General features: G+C 48.0%; 1 protein-coding gene across 9 annotated transcripts in view; it reads left to right on the top strand.

Moving 5' to 3' along the window:
* Nucleotides 1–414: 414 nt before the first annotated feature.
* TNIP1 (TNFAIP3 interacting protein 1) overlaps nt 415–21,938 on the top strand; it is a 71,922-nt gene continuing 50,398 nt past the window's right edge. For 3 of the 9 annotated variants that reach the window (XM_053567420.1, XM_053567412.1, XM_053567415.1), the window contains exon 1: nt 7,480–7,938. The gene's annotated coding sequence lies outside the window, so the exon portion shown is untranslated. Of the gene's footprint in view, nt 493–7,479; nt 7,939–8,228; nt 8,250–8,417; nt 8,565–21,938 lie in introns of those variants that run through there. The other 6 variants (XM_053567422.1, XM_053567421.1, XM_053567413.1 and 3 more) reach the window with 5 other exon arrangements.

Genomic DNA, 21,938 nt, shown 5'->3' with positions numbered 1-21,938 from the left:
TGGGGCAGGAGGATGTGGGCTGGACATCTGTCAGCTTCTTCGGGGCCTGGAGAACTGGAATCCCCCACCTTAGGCAATGGGGGAAATAGAGGCCCTTGGGAGAACCCAAGCAGGCTGGGCCAGGCCTCCTCTGAGTCTACCACTATGCTGTACCTGTTCCCCATCCAGCGGAACAATCATCAGATTTCCAGCTCTTCTCCAGAGCCCCCTTCCCTCCCTGGAATTTATGGGAGAGGACAGACAGTCTGGGATGGGACAGGTGGAGGCTGACAAAGAAGGGCCCTGTGCTCTGCCAGAAGGCAGGATAGGGCCTCAGCTGGGCCTTGTGGGGCTGCCTGGTGGCTGGCTCCTCTGTCTTGGGGAATTCCCCTCTTGCCTAAAAGTCAGCTCAGCCCAGCCCTCCTTCCTGCAGAAGCACAGAGACTCGCCGCGCCTTCAGAGGGACGGCGGCCCCCGCTACATACACCCTCGCATTTTCCTGTCCTCCCCCAGGTGAGTGACCAGATGGGGGTAGGAGGGCCACAACAGGGGGAGAGGGCCTGCCACTCAAGGGTGCTGAGGCCACCAGGCTTTCTTAGCTCTGTGCCAAGAACCACCAGCCTCCTCTCTCCTGCCAGCTGGGGTCTGCTCCTCCCCAGCCCGGCCTGCTTGTCCCACCCAGGTCTTGGGCTCTGGGTCTCTGCTCCTTGCCCAGTCACATCCTCTGTCTTCTGTTTCCTCTTCCCTCATGGCCTTCTAAGTCAGTCTTTTTCTCTCCACTTGTCGCTAGTTTTTCCAAAGGGAAAGAAAAGAAAGGGCTATTTTTGTCATCTTCTTCCCTCAAGAAAAGGGCGTATGTGCAAGTGTGAACATGGGTGTGTGTGTTTGTGTGTATGAGAACATGGACCCGTGCTGTGCATATGTGCCAGACCCACAGAATGTATGTGTGTGTGTCTCTGTGTACAATCTGTGAGTGTGAGTCTTTGAGGGTGAGAATGTGGGTGTGTGTTGAGCACTTTAGAAGTCTAAAGCTAGATAGGAAGAGACCAGGAGTCAACCCTGCCTCCCTGCACAGCACAATGGAGGCTGGGACCCTCCTTAACACTGAAGCAAAAGGATCTTTCTCCTTTCTCCTCCTAGGGCCCCTGGACCTTTCTCTCCTTGAACCTTTAACAGAGAGCCCGAGGCACCAGGAGTGGGCCAAGGGCGGGCAGACAGTGGTGATGCAGCCTCCTTTCTGATCACAAACAGTCCAGGTTTTCCAAAGCTGGTCAGAGGCTCAGCCCAGGGAAGGCCCTGGTTAGGCAGAGGCAAGGACCAGAAGCCAAGTTGACAGTGACTTCTGGACTGCAGAGAATGAAGGGAAAACAGGGAGAGGCCCTAGAAGAAGGGGCATGGGAGAGGCTGTGGGAGGGAGGGGGGTGGGACTGAGAGGATTGTTCTCAGGGCCCTGTTAAGGCTTCCAAGATCGAGAAATGCTCCAGTTCTGTGGATCTAGCACTGTGAGGGGCTGACCTGGGCCTTGTTGACCTCTTCCCATTTCCAGGAGATGACAAGGGGCAAGCTTGGATGCAAGCCCAAATATGGCTTGACACCCTGACCTAAAGACAAGGGGCCAGAGAGAAAGAAACTGGAGTGGGAGACGCAGGGCTCCTGGGAACTGTGGGAGAGGCCTGGCTAGGCCATGTATGTGACAAGGCTGGGAATTCCCCCCAGTGTCACTTTGCCCTTTCTTCTCTTCCAATAGTACCCTAGACACTGAAGAGTAACAGGCAGGCCCAGGGACACAAGGAAAATAGTTGGAATGGAGAAAGGAAAATGAGAAAGAACATGGAGCAAATGTCAGCCAGAATGCCTTCTAGGCCCGGCTCCTCGAGAACACTGTGATGTCCAGGGCAAGTTGCTACCAGCTCCAGGTCTTTGGGTCCTCCTGGGGAAAGCAGATAAACAGTCTGTGCTGCCTCATATGATTAATGCTCATGGTTATCATTGCGACCTTTCAATGAGGCTAAGCCATGTGGCATTTAATTTTTACCACCCTGTGAATCACATAGTTATAGTGTTAATCTCCTTCACTGATAAGGAGACACAGCTGTATGTGGGGTAGGGATGTGATTTAAACCCAGGATAGTCTGACTCCACAGCCTACACCTTCATCTGCATACCGCATCCCTTGGGAAACAGGCAAGTTGTAGGTATGAAATAGTTTCATTCACCTTAAGGTGCCAATTGAACATGAAAAGTTATGGCTATCTTACCATCCCCTCGTGCGGTTATTTGGGAGGTAGGTGGAGAGAATTAAAAATGCCTTCCTAAGCTAAGGGAGGGAAGCTAGGACCATAGACTCTGTTCATTTATTTATTTCTTATGAAAAACTACCATGATTGTACAATTTCAGTCAACATCACGTGCTTGACATGCGTAATCTCATTTCATAAACACACACACCCAGCACTAAAAGTCCCTAGAATCCACTGTAGGGTTTTACATTCCTGAGATCACCTCAGGTTATGTACAGGTCCAATCAAGGGACCCAGGACTGCTCTTCTCCTGGTTCATTAGCTGCTTGCCCTGAGTTTCACTCATACTCCTAATGGATGTGCTTGTTTGATTTAGAATGAGGCCTGTGCTCGATTTATCTTGTTTTATTTAGAATAAGGCATATGTTTGATTTAGAAGCTCCATTCCTGTTGATGGGGTGTGTGGAAATAGTGCTGTGCTGAGCAGAAGACTTGGGTTCCAGAGTGCCATGGCATCACACAGGTCACAGCAACCTCCAACTCCTGGGCTTGGGCTATTCTCTTGCCTCAGCCTCCTGAGTAGCTATAGACACCCACCACAACGCCCTGCTATTTTTTTGTTGCGGTTTGGCTGGGGCCAGGTTTAAACCCGTCACCCTCAGTATATGGGGCCGGCGCCCTACCCACCGAGCCACAGGCGCTGCCTTAATCACAAACTTGATGTAAGATCTCCTACAAGTCCCTAGGCCTTTCTGACCCTTGGTATGACTGCATGCAGTCCTACAAGGAAGGCTGCGTTTGGGTTTTTGTTTGTTTGTTTTGAGACAGAGTCTTGCCCTGTCACTCCAGGTAGAGTGTAGTGGCATCATCATTGCTCAGAGCAAACTCAAACTCCTGGGATCAAATGATCCTCCTGCCTCAACTTCCCAAATAGCTGGGTCTTTAGGTGCCCACAACGATGCCCAGATAATTTTTCTATTTTTAGTAGAGATGGGGTCTCGCTCAAATTCAGACTAGTCTTGAATTCCTAAGTTCAAGGGATCCTCCCGCCTCACCCTCCCAGAGTGCTAGGATTACAGGAGTGCGCCACTACACCCAGCCCTGGGTTTGATCATTTCTAAAGGCCTGTTAAGGCTGGAATTCTATGTTTTCCTAATTGTCAAGACTTTATAGCATGATACTTAAGAGTGAGTGTTATAGGAGTTTAAGAACCTGGATCTTTATGCTTGGGTTACATGCTGCTTTTAAGACCTTGGGCAAGTCATCTAATACCTCAAAACCCCCATTTCTTCTGTGAACTTGAGATGACAATGGAACCAACCTCAGAGAATGGTTAGAAGATAAATGACTTAAAAGCATGATAAGATCATGATCAAGATCTTACCATGATCATAAGTCATGGTAAGATCATGCTTACCACACACCAAATACTCCATAAATGTTGCTTTTTAAAGTTTTTCATTACACAACTTCCACTTCTCTTCTGGCATTTGGTTTAGAGCTAAATTTCCGTTGTAGGTGGATTTTTTAGGTATGTTTTTTATTTCCTTCAAATGTATATTTGGGTCTGACTTCGGAGATTAGGAAGTTGGGTGCTTTAAAACAAAACAAAACACAGGTAGTTTGATTCTCCTGCTAGGTGGAGCTTTGTGCAGTGTTTATTGTCACTCTGGAAGAACAAGAGGTTGCCACCTGCCTGAATCACACCACTCCCAATGTCAGGCCCAGCTTCCAGACTCAGAAATCCCTTTCCAGGCCAAGGGATGGCAAAGGTGCCAGCATAGAGGGTCTGTCTCCCATCCCTGACATGCCCCCAGTGTCTAAGGTCCTACGGAGGATGTGGATGGTAGGACAGAACCTGATGAGGTGGCACTGCTGGGTTTAACAGCAAAGTTCTGCTCAATGCACGCAACCCACACTGCAGCACCACCATCACTTCTCGAATGCTTACTGGGTGCCCAGGCTCGAGCTTTATTTGCATTATCTCATTTATCCTCTTGATTACCTGAGGGGTAGGTAAATTATCCCCACTTTTCAAAGAGAAATCTGAGGCTTAGAGAGGCTACCCAGGTAGTAAGTAGCTAAATAAGGATTGGAACCCCATTAGTTAGATCCGTATCTTATGTTCATGAGTGTTGAGTTTTTGTTTTGTTTTTGAGACAGAGTCTCACTTTATCACCCTCAGTAGACTGCCCTGGCATCATAGCTCACAGCAACCTCCAACCCCTTGGCTTAGACAATTCTCTTGCCTCAGCCTCCTGAGTAGCTGGGAATACAGGCCCCCGCCACAACACCAAGCTATTTTCTGTTGCAGTTTGGCCAAGGCCGAGTTCAAACCTGCAACCCTTGGTATATGGGGCTGGCACCCTACCCACTGAGCTAGGTGCTGCCCGAGTGTTGAGTTTTTCTAAGAAAATGAGAAAAATCATGTCATTCTGAAGATGACATGGTAGAGTCACTCTATGTTTGTGACCTTGAGCAAGACCTTTTCCACACAGAGGCCTGAATTTATCTGTCAAATAGGGGAGTGATCTATAGTCTCCATGACCCTTAATCCATGATCCCTGGTGGAATGTTCAGAAGTCAAACCAAGACTTAAGAAGATGGAAGGGGTAGGAGCTGTCATGACTTTGAATAGATGATTTTTCTCAGAAATTGTAAATGTTAAGGAAAAGTATCCAGAACTAGGAGGTCAGGCAAAAAGATGGCTATGTGACCTTTCTACATCAACCTTGAGAATTCTCTACCAAGCCCACCTAGGTAGGCATCAACCAGAATTTTGGGAAATGAAACTGTTTGTCCAACTCCCTCAGGAGGGATATTTTACAAAAACAGCTGAAGCTGCGGAAACAAAATGCAAGTCATTAAAGACCCTTCGGTATTAAGAAAATTTCAGTATCCAGTGGGTAGAAATTAGGGATAACGAAGAGTTGGGCCTGGATTAGGAAGACAGCATTTCAGGAAGAGGAGACTTGGGAAGTGTAGGTGAAGAACAGGGAGAAAACCAGCATCTGAGGGCCTAATGGGTGGAGGTGACCCATAGGGGCAGCAGTATGAACCAGGTCTAGATTCCCAATTTCCCCGTAGGGCTTCCTTAATGGCAATACCCCCAATGGCAATGCTCAGTGGTGCTTTGTTCAGTGTTTGCATTCCCCCCTTAAGAATCAAGGTATGGGGGCGGCGCCTGTGGCTCAAGGAGTAGGGCGCCAGTCCCATATGCCGGAGGTGGCGGGTTCAAACCCAGCCCCGGCCAAAAAAAAAAAAAACACACACACACACACAAAAAAAGAATCAAAGTATGTGTACTCATTTTCATAACTAAAGTGAACTAGGTTTAATATCATTTTGAAAATCTGATTAACACCTTTGAAGTGACTGAAGACACCCCAGAATGTCACAAGGCCTGAAAGGAGGATCCCTGGATTAGACGCATCCTTGGGTAGGTGTCTGTGTGTATGTTCACACACTTGACTGACAGGTCTTCCCTTCTATAAAATGAACGTGTGTGTATATCAATTATTTCCCCAAATCCTTTCCCCCAATTCTTTTTGAGGATGAGGCCTTGTCAATAACTAAGTTTTCAACAGTTCTAGTGTAATCGGTCTTTTGCAATAGGTTTTTCACGAAGCTATATTCACCCAGTTCAAAGAATTGTCCTAGGCTGGGCAGGGTGGCTCACACTTCTAGAATTTGGGAAGGAGGCCAAGGTGAGAGGACTGCTTGAGGTCATTTTAATACCAGCCTGAGCAAGAGCAACACCCTGGAGGCCAAGGTGAGAGGACTGCTTAAGGTCATTTTAAGACCAGCCTGAGCAAGAGCAACACCCTGTCTTCACTGCTCAACTCCCTCCTCCCCAAAAAGAAAGAAAAATGAGCTGATTATGGTGTTGCAGGACTAGTGAATTGAAACCAATAGACTCTCACCAAAGAATAAAGGGGAAGGAATTTTATTTGCCAGCCGAGAAACTCAGCCGGCCATCAGCCTTAAAGTAATGAGCCCCCATCAGCTCTGTCCCTGTGCTTTTATTGGACTTACAAGTAGACAAAGAAATTACTGTATTATTTCTCACTGGAGGAGTTAAATCCAGTGCAGGGTTTACAGAAGTAGAAGCAAGTAGCTAGTGTTAATTTCAAGGAAGTAGGAAGCTAAGTTTTACAAATTCTTATGGGCTGGGTTACCAAAGGGAGGACCTTGCAGGAGTGTCCTTGGGCTTCTCTGAGAAGCCTTTGTTTTTTTCAGATTTTACTTTTCCTGGGTATCCTCCTGGCCGCACCCACCTGAGGGACTGAGACAGCAGGATTGTTTGGTTCAGGAGTTGCAGGTTGCATTGGCTATGATGAAGCCACTGAACTCTATCCCAGAAGACAGAGCAGACAGACTGCTGTCTCCAAAAAAAAAAGGGGGTGGTGGTGGTTAGGTTTTCAAAGTTAGGCTCTTCCACTTTTTGAATTAAAACTTACTTAAAAAAAAAAAAAGAAGAAGAAGAAAACTATGCATTTAAAAATGTGCTCCTAGGGTCGGCGCCTGTGGCTCAAGCGGCTAAAGCTCCAGCCACATACACCTGAGCTGGCAGGTTCAAATCCAGCCTGGCCGCCAAAACAACAATGAAGGCTGCATCCAAAAAATAGCCGGGCGTTGTGGCGGGCTCCTGTAGTCCCAGCTACTAGGGAGGCAGAGGCAGGAGACTCGCTTGAGCCCAAGAGTTTGAGGTTGCTGTGAGCTGTGATGCCACCGCCACTCTACTCAGGACGACAGCTTGAGGCTCTGTCTGGAAAAAAAAAAAAAAAAAATGTGCTCCTAACCTTAAAGGGAGTTACTGCTCCTTACCTGTCTAGGATATCCCACAGCTTATTGGGGGTATTTAGCCCACACAGCGGTAGGAAGGTGGAAGGTGGCCTCGGGATTTGCTCACCTGGGTTTGAAACTTGGCTCAGCCCCTTACTGAAGTCATCTAACTTCTCTGTGCTTGGTGGGAAAAAAAGGGGGGTGCGGTGGGGGAGGGATACAACCCACTTTACTGGGGTGATTGTGCAAACAAAATAATGCACCCGAAGGCCCGGAGCAGTAAGTGAGCAAAAAATGTTAGCAGGAACAAAAGATTCTTCAAGGGTCCTTTCAGCTCTTAATTTCCATAGTCTTGTTTAGAGTCCAGGAGCGCCCTGGACGTAATCTAGGGCCCTGAGATCCAGCTCTGGCTTAGCTCCAAATGCTTACGTGCCTTTTGCCAAGTCCCCTCCCTGCTCTGGCCTATGTTCTCCTCGGCACAAGAAAGGGGCTGGGTGGTCTCTGCAGCTCGCCTCCGCTTAAAAATTCCGGTTTACGAAGTGGCCCCAGGCAGCCTCAGCCCGGGGCTTCCGGCGCGGGGAGCGCGGCGAGGGACTGATTCAACCAGGGACCGCGGCGCCGGGAAGGTCGCAGGCGAGGGGAAGGCCGCAGAGGGCCCAGCGTTCCGGCTCTCAGGTCCCGGGTGTTTACTTCGCTCCAGCCCGCTGCGTCGCGCGATTGGGCGAGCCGCCTGCCAGTCGCTGGGGGACTTTCCCAGGGGTGGGGCGGCCCAGCCCCCGGCACTTCCTCGTCTTCTGCCCCATCCCCCAGCCCCGGCCCCGGCCCAGGAGCCTGAGAGGCGCTGAGGGGCCGGCCCCTCGCCGGAGCTGCTGCCCTGTCTCCCCGGACCCGAGGCGGAGAGCGGGACGCCGTTCCCTCAGACGCCCGCCCTCAGGTAACCCGGCCGGGCCGGAGCGGGGATGGGGCGGAAGCCGGGACCTAGGTCGTTCAGAGCTTCGGCAGTGACCCAGCGTGGACTGGGAGGCCGGGTCGGGTGGCCTGGGTCCCGGGTCTTTAGTACGCGAGGTCCGGGGGCGTCTCCCCGAGTAGCAGAGGCCCGGCGGCGCGAGGACTCCCGGCTTGCCGCCGGTGGTGGTGGGGGACGCGCGTGCGCACTGCGCGGGCAGCGCCTGGAAACTGCTGGAGGCGGTGCGCGCGGAGCTGCGGCCAGCTGTTTACAGTATGGAGGCCGGTCGCCTGTGCGGGGTCAGTGGTTTGGTGTGAAGTTTTGGAAGCGGTGTGCTCACGTAAAAATGAAGAATACAATAACTGTTAATGGGCGCTTTCCAATTGCTGTTCTAAACTCTTTACGTGTACTAAGCTTATTTAATTGTCGCATTCATCCTAAACGTCAATATTATGCCCATTTTACAGTTTTGAAAACATAGGCACTTGGAAATTGGGGTAACACAGCTTACGAGTTGCAAGTCAGATTTGAGCTCCGGCATTTGGCTCCACAGGCCCTGCTGAACTGTCATATTTTGCATGTACACTGTTGGAGACATTTGTGTTCATGTGCAGGTGAAGTGAGTTTCCCAGAGTGATTTTGGGGATGCAGTTTCTGCTCTGAATGAGTTTTCCTCTGTAGGATGTGTGTGTGTGTGTGTGTGTGTTGGGGGGGGTATAGTGTGTATGGAAGTGATTACATTATACATTCATTAAACTGTGTGTACAGGAGTGGGTGGGAATTTTGTGTGACTGGGAGAGAGGTTGTGTTTTGGTAGGGGGAGGGAGGGACTTTTGTGGATGATGCAGAAGAGCTGACATCCATCCCCACCCCCTTGCAGAATGACAGTGCAGGGAAGTGTGTGGATTCCTAATGCATCATTTTTCTTTTCACAGTTAATCAGCACTTACTCATTTTCCAAACAATGGGGTGTGAGAGAGGGGAATTTGATACCTGATGAGAGGTCAGAAAAGGGGACTCAGAATTTTTTTTTTTTTTTTTTTTGAGACAGAGCCTCAAGCTGTTGCCCTGGGTAGAGTGCTGTGGCATCACAGCTCACAGCAACCTCAAACTCCTGGGCACAAGCGATTCTCCTGCCTCAGCCTCCCAAGTAGCTGGGACTACAGGTGCTTCCCACAACGCCTGGCTGTTTTTTGGTTGCAGCCATCATTGTTGTTTTGCTGTCCCAGGCTGGATTTGAACCTGCCAGCTCAGGTGTATGTGGCTGGCGCCTTAGCCACTTGAGCCACAGGCGCCGAGCCTCGGAATCTTTTTAAATCCCTGACGATGGATGTTGTATTAGGAGAGTAGAATACTTATTAGTGCAAACTCGTAGCAACTCTATGATGTTGTTTTATATCCTTGTTTTGCAGCAGAGAAAACGGAAACAGTGAAAAAACTGATATAATACTTATCGCTTAGTTTTACAAACACTGTATGCCAGCACAGTGCTTTGCATTCAGTATCTCATTTAATCTTTCTAATGCTCTATGAGTAGTAACCTCAATTTTCAGATGAGGAAACTGAGGCCCAAAGAAGTTAAGACTTGCCCAGGACTAGTAAGCTTTGAACTCTGGGCCCTCTTCCCTTTCCTCTGACCATGGCTGCTATGGTAGCTGTGTCCTGGGAAAATAATGTGATCAGGGACTGACACTTCATGGAAGCACTTGATCATGCCTCTCTGGAAGCTGTAGCTGGGAGTGTCCTGTGTTGTTCATACTTATGTGTCCATGTTATCTCCCACTCATGGGTGTCCCCTGGGTATGGCATGGCACTCGTGCTGAGGCTTTGTGCCTGCCCCTCAAGGCCCATACCAGGTTTTGGGGGCCCCAGGAAACTGGGGAGTCTGACTCATACCTTTAACCCCAGTGCTGCCTGTGACTTGGGGCCCAGATGTCCTGATTGGGTCAGGCCAGCCTGATTTGAGCAGGGCAGCATTGTAGGAGGCTGTTTTTCTGCCTCCTCTCCAACCCACTGGTTACTGTTTTACTCCTGCATTCACTGGGATTTAGCTGCACGTGCTGGCCTGCTTTTTCCCCTCTAACATGTCAAACTTCTTCTCACCCTGAGGCTTTCATAGGTTCTCTTCCCTCTGCCTAGAAAACTTTTCCCTCCCTCTTCCCATGGCTAGTTTTTCCTCATCTGTCAAGTCTCAGCTCAAATGTCACCTCCTTAGAGGGGCCTTCCCTGATCTTTCTATGTAAAGTAACCCCTTTTTTCACTTTCTGTCACATTACTATTTTGATTTTTTCATACATTCATCTGCTCTGAGCTAATCTCCTCTGTTTGTGAATGAGAAAATATATGTACAGAACTTAGTGTCTGCCTTACAGTAATTTGAAGTGTATATTTATTTTTCTCTTTCCCTGTAATATAAGGGTGTAAACAAGGACCTCTTTAGTCTTCATGTATATATCCCTGATAAGAAGAGTGTCTTGGGTGTGGCTTTGCTGGGTTTATCCAATGATGAGTAAAATAGAAGACACCAGAGTGATGGTACATACCTATTGCAGATGAGGAAACTGGTGCCTGGAGATGGCAGGGAGGATAAAAGCCAGAATCTGGGCTTGGCGCCTGTAGCCCAGCGGCTAGTACACTGGTCACAGACACCGGGGCTGGTGGGTTTAAACCCGGCCTGGGCCTGCTAAACAACAGTGACAACTACAACAAAAAAATGGCTGGGCATTGTGGCGGGCACCTGTAGTCCCAGCTACTTGTGAGGCTGAGGCAAGAGAATCGTTTGAGCCCAAGAGTTGGAGGTTGCTATGCCCTCCATGATACTCTATGGAGGGTGGCAAAGTGAGACTTGAAAAAAAAGAAAAAGCCAGAATCAGCCCTTCCATGGTATTCTCCATTTCTGATAGTTAGCAGACATTTCCTGATGACCCTTTGTGCCCAGGCTGTAGTGTTCATGACTCCTAGGTGCATAGTGAACTGGCTCTGTTCTCCAGGAACTTCTATCAAATGGGGAGAAATGTGCTCTGAGTGCTACCTGGAAGGCATCGTGTGCCATGAAGTGGCTGATAAGTCTGGCCAGTGTAACTATGACGGCAATGTGCAGTAATATGGGAGTGCCAGGGTTGTTGGGGGAGGGGGTGTGGGGGTTCTGGTTGGAAGTGACTTCAAGGCCAGATCCTAGAAAAATGAAGGTTCTCTCCTGGAACCTAGTAGACTGGGCAGAAGATTTTGAGTAAGATTCTCCTGGATTGGGGCAGCACTTGTGGCTCAAAGGAGTAGGACGCCGGCCCCATATACTGGAGATGGTGGGTTCATTTTATTTTATTTAGTTTTTATTTTTTTTGTAGAGACAGAGTCTCACTTTACTGCCCTCGGTAGAGTGCCGTGGCGTCACACGGCTCACAGCAACCTCCAGCTCTTGGGCTTATGTGATTCTCTTGCCTCAGCCTCCCGAGCAGCTGGGACTACAGGCGCCCGCCACAACGCCAGGCTATTTTTTTGTTGTTGCAGTTTGGCCGGGGCTGGGTTTGAACCTACCACCCTCGGCATATGGGGCCGGCGCCCTACTCACTGAGCCACAGGCGCCGCCCGAAATGGTGGGTTCAAACCCAGCCCTGGCCAGAAAAAAAAAGATTCTCCTGGGTTGACAAGCTGACCAGGTGGGCTGGGAAAGAGGGTCTTCATAACAGGTTTATTATGAACAATGTTGGCAGCACTGGGAAATGGTTGGAACAGCTGGTTCACAGAATTGCCTGTGCATCAGAATCACCTGGTTTGGGTGGGGAGGGGTTGTTAAACACAGATTGCTGAGCTGTAGTCCCAGAGCATCTGATGCAATAGGTGGCAGGGATGCTGATACTGCTGATCCAGGCTGCTCTTTGGGAACCCCTGGTGCAGAGCATGTGCTTCAGTGCTTGGCAGAGTTGGCTCAGTGCTGCCCCTGTCACCCTAGACCCCTGCTTCTTAATCTGTAACCTCCATATGATGTTAGAGTTGCCTCCTAGAGTGGTGGGAATTAATGGGAATTAATTAATGCAGGGCTGATACACGGCAAGTGCTACCTGCTGTTATTGTGAATGAGGCTAATAATGAGGCTATTGAAAGGATTGCAGTGCTTTCAGTGTCATCGTTCAGGAGATGACAAGGATGTCCAGTTTTCTGTGCTCAGGATAATTTGCTACAGTGGTTTGAATGTGTCGCCCAAAAGTCCATGTGTTAGAAGCTTAAATCCCTGTGTCCTCATGAATGGATTAGTGTCATTGTCACAGGAGTGGATTATAAAAGGGGAGAGTTCTGTCGATTCCTTGTCTTGTTCGCTTGCTTTCACTCTCCATCTTCTGCCATCTTCAGCCTCTGAAACCAGGAGCCAAATAAGCTAATATTTTATTTTGTTTTTATAAAATTACCCAGTCTCTGTGATATTCTGCAATAGCAGCAGAAAACAAAGACACTTTCCACCCTGTGGACCATGTTATGTCCTCTCTAGATGGGTCATCCTTTGCTTTGTTTCAAATATCTGTACTGTTTAGAGCACATCTGGCCTGAATTCCCACCCAGCACCCCTCTGCTTGTCCCTAGCCCAGGACCAGGGAGCTCTCCAACTCACAGGAATCCTCTCCCAGTGTCGTTACAGACGTCTTTCTTTTGTGGGCTCGCTTCAGTTCAGGTTCTTCCCTTCATAGCTCCATCTTAACCCCGTGTTGCTCACCTGACCACTTTGAGGCAGGGAGAGAGGTTGGGCAGCAGTGTAGTGTAGTAAGAGAGCACACAGGTGACCACCAGAAGACAGGGTTTCTGCAGGGAACTGCTGTTCCATGCAACTCTTAGCAGGCCTCTTCCCTTTGCTGGCTTTGGTTTTCCAGGTGCAAAATGAAGGGGTTACACTTACTAACATCTCAGGGCATTCTCTTCCAGCTCTTAACTCTAACAACTGAGGCTTTGGGTTCCCCTCTGTAGTTCCAGTGGCTCCTAATCTCCTGTTGCTGGGCCAGGCCTTTCCATGTCTACTCCTAGCTTTTCACTGCTGCTTCCCTTGTGCCTGTGGTGCCTGCCCCTCCTGTGCCTGCCCATCTGTGCAGGGAGGATATCCAGGTACCCTTTGGAGACTTGCCATAGGAAGGCACAGGACAGCATGGAGCACCTCCACTTGTTCTGTGGGGGAGCATGGCTCTCAACTCCTAGAGACAGACCTTAGAAGCCACTGTGACCATTGTGGGAAGTTCTTGATGATTTTCCCATGACTGGCCCAGGACAGTCACTCTTCAGATTGGAACAGATGACTGGTGGGGAGCAGCTCGTTCTTTGTCTGAGGGCTGTCCTAGGCAGGGCTGAGCCCTTCTCTCCCAAAGCCCTCACTCTGAGGCTGTTCTTTGAGTGGCAGGGGCCCTATGTCCCTGGCATCTGTGTGGACAAACCGGGTGGCCCAGGCAGTTGTAGGTGTGTGCGTAAGCACAAGAACTGTGGGAGTCCTGTCACCAAGGAGGCAGGCCCAAAGACCAGAGCTGGTATTTTCATGACAGGTGTGGGGATGCCCCATGAGTCAGGAGCACTTTGGTTTGGTCCCCTCCTACTCTGCAGAGCACTTGCCCCACTGTCTGCTGACCTTCAGTCCTTTGTCACAGTCAGCTTTGTCAGTGGTCTGAAGAACCCTAGTGCCGCCATACCCCCACTTCTGCCTCTGCAAATGCTACCCCTACCTGACCCTGACTTCTGGGAGTCAGCAATGTTGACTTTTAGGAAATTTTATGGAATTTCTCAGCTATAAAGGGACATCTAACATGTAGGTACCTCAGTACCCACTTGTCCAGTTTAACAAATCACACATTTTCCGTACACCTGAATAATTTCTCCCAAATCACCCCCCTCAAAGAAACAAGTGTTCTGAATTTAGTGTTTATTATTATTCTTTTGGACTTCTTTATAGATTTTTTTTTTAGACAAGAGTTTCACTCTGTCACTCAGGGTAGAGTGCTATGGCATCATAGCTCACAGCAACTTTGAACTCTTGGGCTCAAGTGATCCTCTTGCCTCAGTTTTTCATTTTTTTAGTAAAGTCAGGGTCTTGCTCTTATGCAGGGTGGTCTTGAACTCATTAAGCTTAAGCAGTCCACCCCCCTTAGCCTCCCAGAGTGCCATGATTACAGCCACTGCACCCAACCCTGTATAGTTTTATTATAAATGTATGCATCCCTAAACAGTATGCATGTATTGTTTGGTATGTGTTAAAATGTTGTTTCAATGCAGTCATACTGTCTGTAGGCTTCTGCAACTTGCTTTCTTTGCTTAATGTTATATTTGTGAGATTCATCTGTGTTTTTATCTCTAGTTCTGGTTCATTCTTTTTTTTGTATTTGCTGCTGAATAGTATGCCTGATATGAAACTGCCACTATGTGGTTATTTATTTTCCTCCAGCCTTGGAATACAAGCCACCTTTGGCTTTCATCTGAGCATGTTAGCCCTTGTCCAGCCTTTCCTTTCCTAGCCCTTTGGTAACCATTATTACTCCTGTTTGGGCAGCATTTTAAGGTTTACAGAGAAGTCTGTGGTTTCTACTTGGTCCTCACAACATTTCCACAGGGAAAAACAAGGAAAGTGAGGCCTGTCCGAGGTCACCTAGGGAGAGAGCAGAGCCAGGTTTTGAATCCATTAAACTCTCTCGCAACCATATTTGCTATAAGGGGAAGTCTCAAAAATTGGCATGTCCCCTTTTGGAGGGGGGTGAGGAATTACAGGGTTGGATATGCTCTTTATTGGATAAACCAGCTTTGAGCATACTGTTGACTGAGAGACAGAAGGATACTCGAGTGCCCCATTCCTCCTGTCCTAGAGTTGCTTTTAGTGCCTTTTACCTGCCCTGGCTTGTCGTTGAGGCCACTCCTCCTGGGCTAAGTGAGGTCTCAGCTGCTGAGAGGGAAGCAGGGCTTTAGGCAGATGATGGGTCCTGCCTGAGGATCCCAGAAGCTGGAGGACGCCTGCTTGCGCAGGAGAGTGGGCTGGGTTGCTTGGACTGCCTTCTCTGCCCTTCTTTGGGGCTGTTGGTGATGGGGGAGTACAAGACTAGGACCAGTGGTGTGGTGATCACATTTGGGTTCCACTTTGTTCCTTCAGAACTGTGTGGTCTGGAGTCAAGCTCTACACCTTTCTGGTCTCAGCTTCCTCACCTGCAAAGCAGATGCAGGCAGTGGGCAGGGAAGCACTCGCTCCTCACTTGCTCCCAGTTAAGGGTGATTATCCACAGTCTGGTGTTTCTATTCTGCTGTGGTCACCCCAGGGCCCAGCTCTGACCTTCCTGAAGCCAGATCCTTTCTTGATGAGTTTCAAATAGAAACTCTCCTCTGCAGTTGCCAATTGTCCAAACACTGAATTCTGGACCATTCTCCTTGTTTGGTTGTTTGCTTGTTTGTTTTTGAGACAGAATCTCACTTTGTCACCCAGACTAGAGTGCCATGGCCTCAAACTAGCTCACTGCAAGTCCTGGACTCAAGTGATCCTCCTGCCTCAGCTTCCTGAATAACTGGGACTATGGCTATATGCCACAATGCCTGGCTAAATTTTCTACTTTTAGTAGAGAATTTTGCTTAGGCTGTCTCACACTCCTGACCTCAAGTGATCCTCTCACCTCAGCTTCCCAGAGTGCTAGGATTACAGGCTGTGCCTGGCCTCATACTTGTTTTTATAGACTCCTGATAGCCTTGTCTGCCCATGGGAAGCAGACAAGTGGGGGCATTCTCACCCATTGCCACAGTCCTCCAGCCTCATTTGGGGCCAGAACAATAGTTCCTCCCTATTGTTCTCACCTCATCAAACCACTTACATTTAAAAAAATTATTTTAAAATCACAGAATAACACATGCTCATTGGTGGGGGACGACCCAAACTCAAGCAATACAAGAGTAAAAAGTGAAAATTGTGTTCTCTCACTTTTCTCTCCCCTTCCCCTGCCCTACCATATTTAAAAATTAATTTTTTAATTGCATGATGACAGGAGTAGATTGAGTTAAAATATTGTATGTAAAATAAAAGTTTCTTTTTTTTTTCTTTTTGTGCGACAAAGCCTCAAGCTGTTACCCTGGGTAGAGTCCTGTGAAATCACAGCTCAAAGTAACCCAACTCCTGGGCTCAAGTGATTCTCCTGCCTCCACCTCCCAAGCAGCTGGGACCACAGGTGCCCGCCACTACGCGGGGCTATTTTTTGGTTGCAGCTGTCATTGTTGTTGGGCCCGGGCAGGATTCTAACCTGCCAGCTCAGGTGTATGTGGCTGGCGCCTTAGTGACTTGAGCCACAGACGCCTAGCCAAAATAAAAGTTTCTTTTGAGGGGCAGTGCCTGTGGCTCAAAGGAGTAGGGCACCGGCCCCATATGCCGGAAGTGGCGGGTTCAAACCCCATCCTGGCCAAAAACTGCAAAAAAAAAAAGTTTCTTTTGATTCCCATCCTTTATCCAGGTCTTCTTCTAGAGCTGTCTACTAGTAGCAGTTTGGTATACACCTTTCCAGACCTTTTTCTATACACCTTTAAGATTTTTTTTTTTTTTTTGCAGTTTTGGCCAGGGCTGGGCTTGAACCTGCCACCCCCAGTATATGGGCTGATGCCCTACTCCTTGAGCCACAGGTGCTGCCTACACACCTTTAAGATTTTGTATACACATGTATAGTTGTGTGGTTTTTTAAAAATAGTATTCTATTAGGCGTATGAATTTGTACTCTGCTTTTTATTTAATGGACATCTTTCTTTCTTTTTCAAAAATAGTCTCGCTATGTTGCCCTCAGTAGAGTGCTGTGACATCACAGCTCACAGCAACCTCTTAACTCCTAGGCTTAAACGATTCTCTTGCCTCAGCCCCCTGAGTAGCTGGGACTATAGGGGCCCGCCACAACACCTGGCTATTTTTTTATTGTAGGTGTCAATGTTGTTTGGCAGGCCCGGGCCGGGTTTGAACCCACCTGCCCCAGTGTATGTGGCTGGTGCCCTAGCTGCTGAGCTACAGGCACTGAGCCATAATGGGAATCTATGAAAAGCAGTCTACTTGTTTCTTTCTTTTTTTTTTTTTTTTTGTAGAGACAGAGTCTCACCTTATCGCCCTTGGTAGAGTGCTTATGGCATCACACAGCTCACAGCAACCTCCAACTCCTGGGCTTAGGCGATTCTCCTGCCTCAGCCTCCCGAGTAGCTGGGACTACAGGCGCCCGCTACAACGCCCGGCTATTTTTTTGTTGCAGTTTTGGCCGGGGCCGGGTTTGAACCCGTCATCCTGGGTATATGGGTCCAGCACCCTACCCGCTGAGCCACAGGCGCCGCCCTACTTGTTTCTTTTTGATGGCAGTATTTTATTCTATTGAATGAATGCACTACAGTTTATTTACCCAGTTTCTTCATTTTTTTTTAAAGACAGAGTCTCACTTTATCGCCCTTGGTAGAGTGCCATGGTGTCACAGCTCACACCAACCTTCAACTCCTGGGCTTAGGCAATTCTCTTGTCTCAGCCTCCCAAGTAGCTGGGACTATAGGCATCTGCCACAATGCCTGGCTATTTTTTTTTGTTGCAGTTTGGCCGGGCCCAGGTTTAAACCCACCACCCTTGATATTTTGGGGCCGGTGCCCTACCCACTGAGCCACAGGTGCTGCCCTTAACCAGTTTCTTCTTGATGAACATTCTGGATACTTTTGCTATTACAAAGCCTGTGACAGTTCACATCTTTTCCCAGCCCCTATGTTTACTAATGCAGAGATATCAAAGTATTTAGAATTGAAGATGGGAAATTACTGAATCGATCAGTTACTTCTCCCCCTTTTTGTAATTGACATCTCCTTAAGCATACTTTTCTATAAGAGAGCTTTGTTCTTAGCTGATCAGGAATACATGACGGTTACACATGACTTCACGGAGAAAGTATACTTTTTTTTTTTGAGACAGAGTCTCATTATGTCACTGTCGGTAGAGTGCTGTGGCATCACAGCTCACAGCAACCTCCAACTCTTGGGCTTAAGCAATTCTCTTGCCTCAGCCTCCCGAGTAGCTGGGACTACAGGTGCCGCCACAATGCCCAACTATTTTTTTGTTGCAGTTGTCATTGTTGTTTACCTGGCCCGAGCCAGGTTTGAACCCACCAGCCTCAGTGTATGTGGCCGGCGCCCTAAGCACTGAGCTATGGGTGCTGAACCTTTTTTTTTTTCATTATAACCCATTCGTCTTTATTTACTTATAGGCATGAATAGTTTTAATCAAGGGAAATTTCTTTAATTAAATAAAAGTTACTCTTATTACTAACTATGAACTATTAATTTTTTATCTTTGCCTACAATAGACATTATTTGATGTTGGGCATTTATGATAATATTATGCAAGCTGATAGCAATCAAGTAAAACTAGAATTTTGATTTGTAAAACCTGTCACCTCATACTTCTCCAGAATATTTGGGTAAAGTGAGATTGTTATTATTCTTTGTTGTTACAGTAGTAGAGGTAGTATAAAATGTTGTTCAATTTGGTCTGAATTTAGCAATTTATTCCGTGGGCGGTTATACTGCAAAAATAATGAGGTATGGGGAGGCTTTTAGCAGGGTCCCAAGTATATTTGGGAAATTTGGAAAATTACTAGTTGCTTTGCTACAACTTCTCAGAACTTTTAACAGGCTGATTTCCATTGTGGTTCTCAAAGAGTGTTTTTCAGACTTAATATGATTTCAGAATACTAATTTGGTAGAACTTTCAGAAATCTGATTTTCCATAGAACCCTTCAAAAATCCGAATGTGATTCTGACCCCTTTGAAGACACATATTTAGAGTCAGTAATATATGCCATGTGTCTTCTATGAGATAGGCATTATATCAGAAATCTGTGAGCTGTGTATTATATAGTTGAGGACACTGAGACTCTAAGATTCCCCAGCTGGTAATCAGAACTATGAGTTGAACTTAGTTTTAGCTAGCTTCAGGCTTATGGTATTTTCTGTATACTCTACTGAGACTCAGAAAGTTTAAATGATTGTTAAGGATGGCTCAGCTGGTGAGAGAAAGTATACTCTTTAGTGTGGGTGACCCAGCTGTAAAGAAAGCAAATATATACCAAGGCTCTATCAATAGAAATATAGTACCTAAAACAGCAGAGGTGAAGTCTCTTTGTGTTTGGTCAGACAGACCACACCTGGAGTATCGTGTCTAGTTCCAGGACCAGCTGCAGATAGGATAGGGGTAGTGGGTTGGTGGGGTGTGGTTGCGGAGGAGTGTAGAAGCCAGCCCCTGTTGGGGAACAAGGGCTGATAAGCTTCAAAAGAATGCTATGGCAGGTTCCATATCTCTTCAAGGCTGACATGGAGAAGAGAGGCATCTTGTTCCTTATTCCAGGGGACCCCAGAAGGTAGAGCAAGGGCCAGTGTGGGGAGAACTGGGAGTAGCCTAACTACAGCCAGTGCTGTCTGCCCCAGGAATCATCTTGGGGGGTGGGGGGGGTCTGGGTTGCTAAAGATGACCAGCCAGAGTCCCCTGGCTCCTCTGCAGACTGGATAAGCATGGGACTGAATTTCCCCTGAGCTTCCTTTCAGATTCTTTTTTTTTTTTTTTTTTTTTGTAGATACAGAGTCTTACTTTACTGCCCTCGGTAGAGTGCTGTGGCGTCACACAGCTCACAGCAACCTCCAGCTCTTGGGCTTACGTGATTCTCTTGCCTCAGCCTTCCGAGTAGCTGGGACTACAGGTGCCCGCCACAACGCCTGGCTATTTTTTTGTTGCAGTTTGGCCGGGGCTGGGTTTGAACCCGCCACCCTCGGCATATGGGGCCGGCGCCCTACTCACTGAGCCACAGGCGCCGCCCTCCTTTCAGATTCTTAATAAGTCCTGGTGGCTGTAGATGGTCAGGGGCAGACTAGACTCTGGTGGCATATAAAGTTAGAGACAAGAAAAGGCAGAGACTGGGAGCTTGAGGCATTTTCTGGAGAGCTGGACAGCAGGTCTGGTTTTCTTTCCCTGAGCTTCAACCTCCTGCCTCTCCCGACAGAGCAGGGAAGCTGAAGGCAGCAGTGTTGGAGTCTGTGAGATCAAGGCCGGATTACTTCTTTTACCGCTAACCAGCCTGTGTCATTAGGCAAGTGACTCAAACCTCTCTGAGTTTGCTTCCTTATCTGAAAAGTGGAGATAATGCTGTCAAGCAGAGGAGATTAGTTTCCTCACTAGTAAGGAGAGATAATTTTTGTCTCTGTATAGTGAGAAGAAAACGAGGTACTGTGCATAATGGTGTAGCCTCGTGGTTGGCATGTGGTAGCGCTTAACAAACTCACCTCTCTCCTGGCTTTAGTTAGGTGCTCTGCAGTCTTTTGCAGTGTTGCAGCTATCTGATGGCAATGGCCATAAAGGTTATTCCGTTCAACACCACCCCCAGTGTTACCTTATTGCTATTGTTATAACCCCTTCTTTTTAGGGAACTGAGACCTAGTGAGGGGAAGGTGTTTGCCCTAGTGTACCTTGACTGGATCCCATGATCCCTGAGCCCCAGTTCTTTGTTAGACGTTATACTTGCAGCCTCATTATTGCTCGGTTGACTGCTGGGCACAGTTGTAGGGGGTTGCTGCTTTTACTAAGCACCTACTGTGTGCCAAGTACTGAACTGAATACTGTACACTCTTATTATTTTGGAAATTTTATTATAAAAGAAATATATGTTTCTTTCTTTTTTTTTGAGACAGTCTCAAGCTGTTGCCCTAGGGTAGAGTGCTGTGGCGTCACAGCTCACAGCAACCTCAAACTCTTGAGCTTAAGTGATTCTCTTGCCTTAGCCTTCCAAGTAGCTGGGACTACAGGCGCCTGTCACGATGCCTGGCTAATTTTTGTTGTTGTGGTTGTTGCAGTTGTCATGTTGTTTTTTCAGCTGGCCTGGACTGGGTTCAACCCCCAGTCTCTGTGTATGTGGCCAGTGCCTACCCACTGATCTACGGGTGCTGCCCTTTCTTTCTTTCTTTCTTTTTTTTTTGAAACAAAGTCTCACTTTGTCCCCTGGGTAGGCTGCCATGACATAATAACTTACAGCTATGTCAAACTTTTGGGCTCAGGCAATCCTCTTGCCTCAGCCTCCCAAGTAGCCGGAACTATAGGTGCCTGCCACAATACCTGGCTATTTTTAGAGACAGGGGTCTCACTTCTTTTTTTTTTTTTGGTTTTTGGCCGGGGCTAGGTTTGAACACGCCACCTCCGGTATATGGGACCGGCGCCCTACTCCTTGAGCCACAGGCGCCGCCCAGAGACAGGGGTCTCACTGTTGCTCAGCTGGTTTCAAACTCCTGACCTTCAGCAACCCACCTGTGTCCACCTCCCAGCATGACAGTATTATAGGTGTGAGCCACCTCCCCTAGCCAGAGATACATGTTTCTTGATTAAATAAATCAAATAACTAGGAGGTATTTTGTAAAGTGGAAAGTGTGAACTCCCTTCCAACTATGCACATACTGTTTCACTTAGTTTCTTTAATGTCATACCAAGTAGGTTCTATTTTTTTTTTTTTTTTTGAGACAGAGTCCCACTCTGTTACCCTGGGTAGAGTGGCATGGCCTCGGCCTAGCTCACAGCAGCCTCAAACTCCTGGGCTTAACTGATCTTCCTGCCTCTGGACTACAGGCACCTGCCACTACACCTGGCTAATTTTTCTATTTTTAGCAGAGATGCGGTCTCGCTGTAGCCCAGGCTGATCTTTTTTTTTTTTTTTTTTTTTTTTGTAGAGACAGAGTCTCACTTTATGGCCCTTGGTAGAGCACCGTGGCCTCACACAGCTCACAGCAACCTCCAACTCCTGGGCTTAAGCGATTCTCTTGCCTCAACCTCCCGAGTAGCTGGGACTACAGGCACCCGCCACAATGCCCGGCTATTTTTTGGTTGCAGTTTGGCCGGGGCCGGGTTTGAACCTGCCACCCTCGGTATATGGGGCCGGTGCCTTACCGACTGAGCCACAGGCGCCACCCGCCCAGGCTGATCTTAAACTCCTAATCTCAAGCGATCCTCCCATCTC

Source organism: Nycticebus coucang, chromosome 17, assembly GCF_027406575.1.
Source record: "Nycticebus coucang isolate mNycCou1 chromosome 17, mNycCou1.pri, whole genome shotgun sequence".
Lineage (NCBI taxonomy): Eukaryota > Metazoa > Chordata > Mammalia > Primates > Lorisidae > Nycticebus > Nycticebus coucang.
The sequence above is the reverse complement of the archived record's forward strand: the minus strand, read 5'-3'. Positions and strand labels throughout refer to the sequence as shown.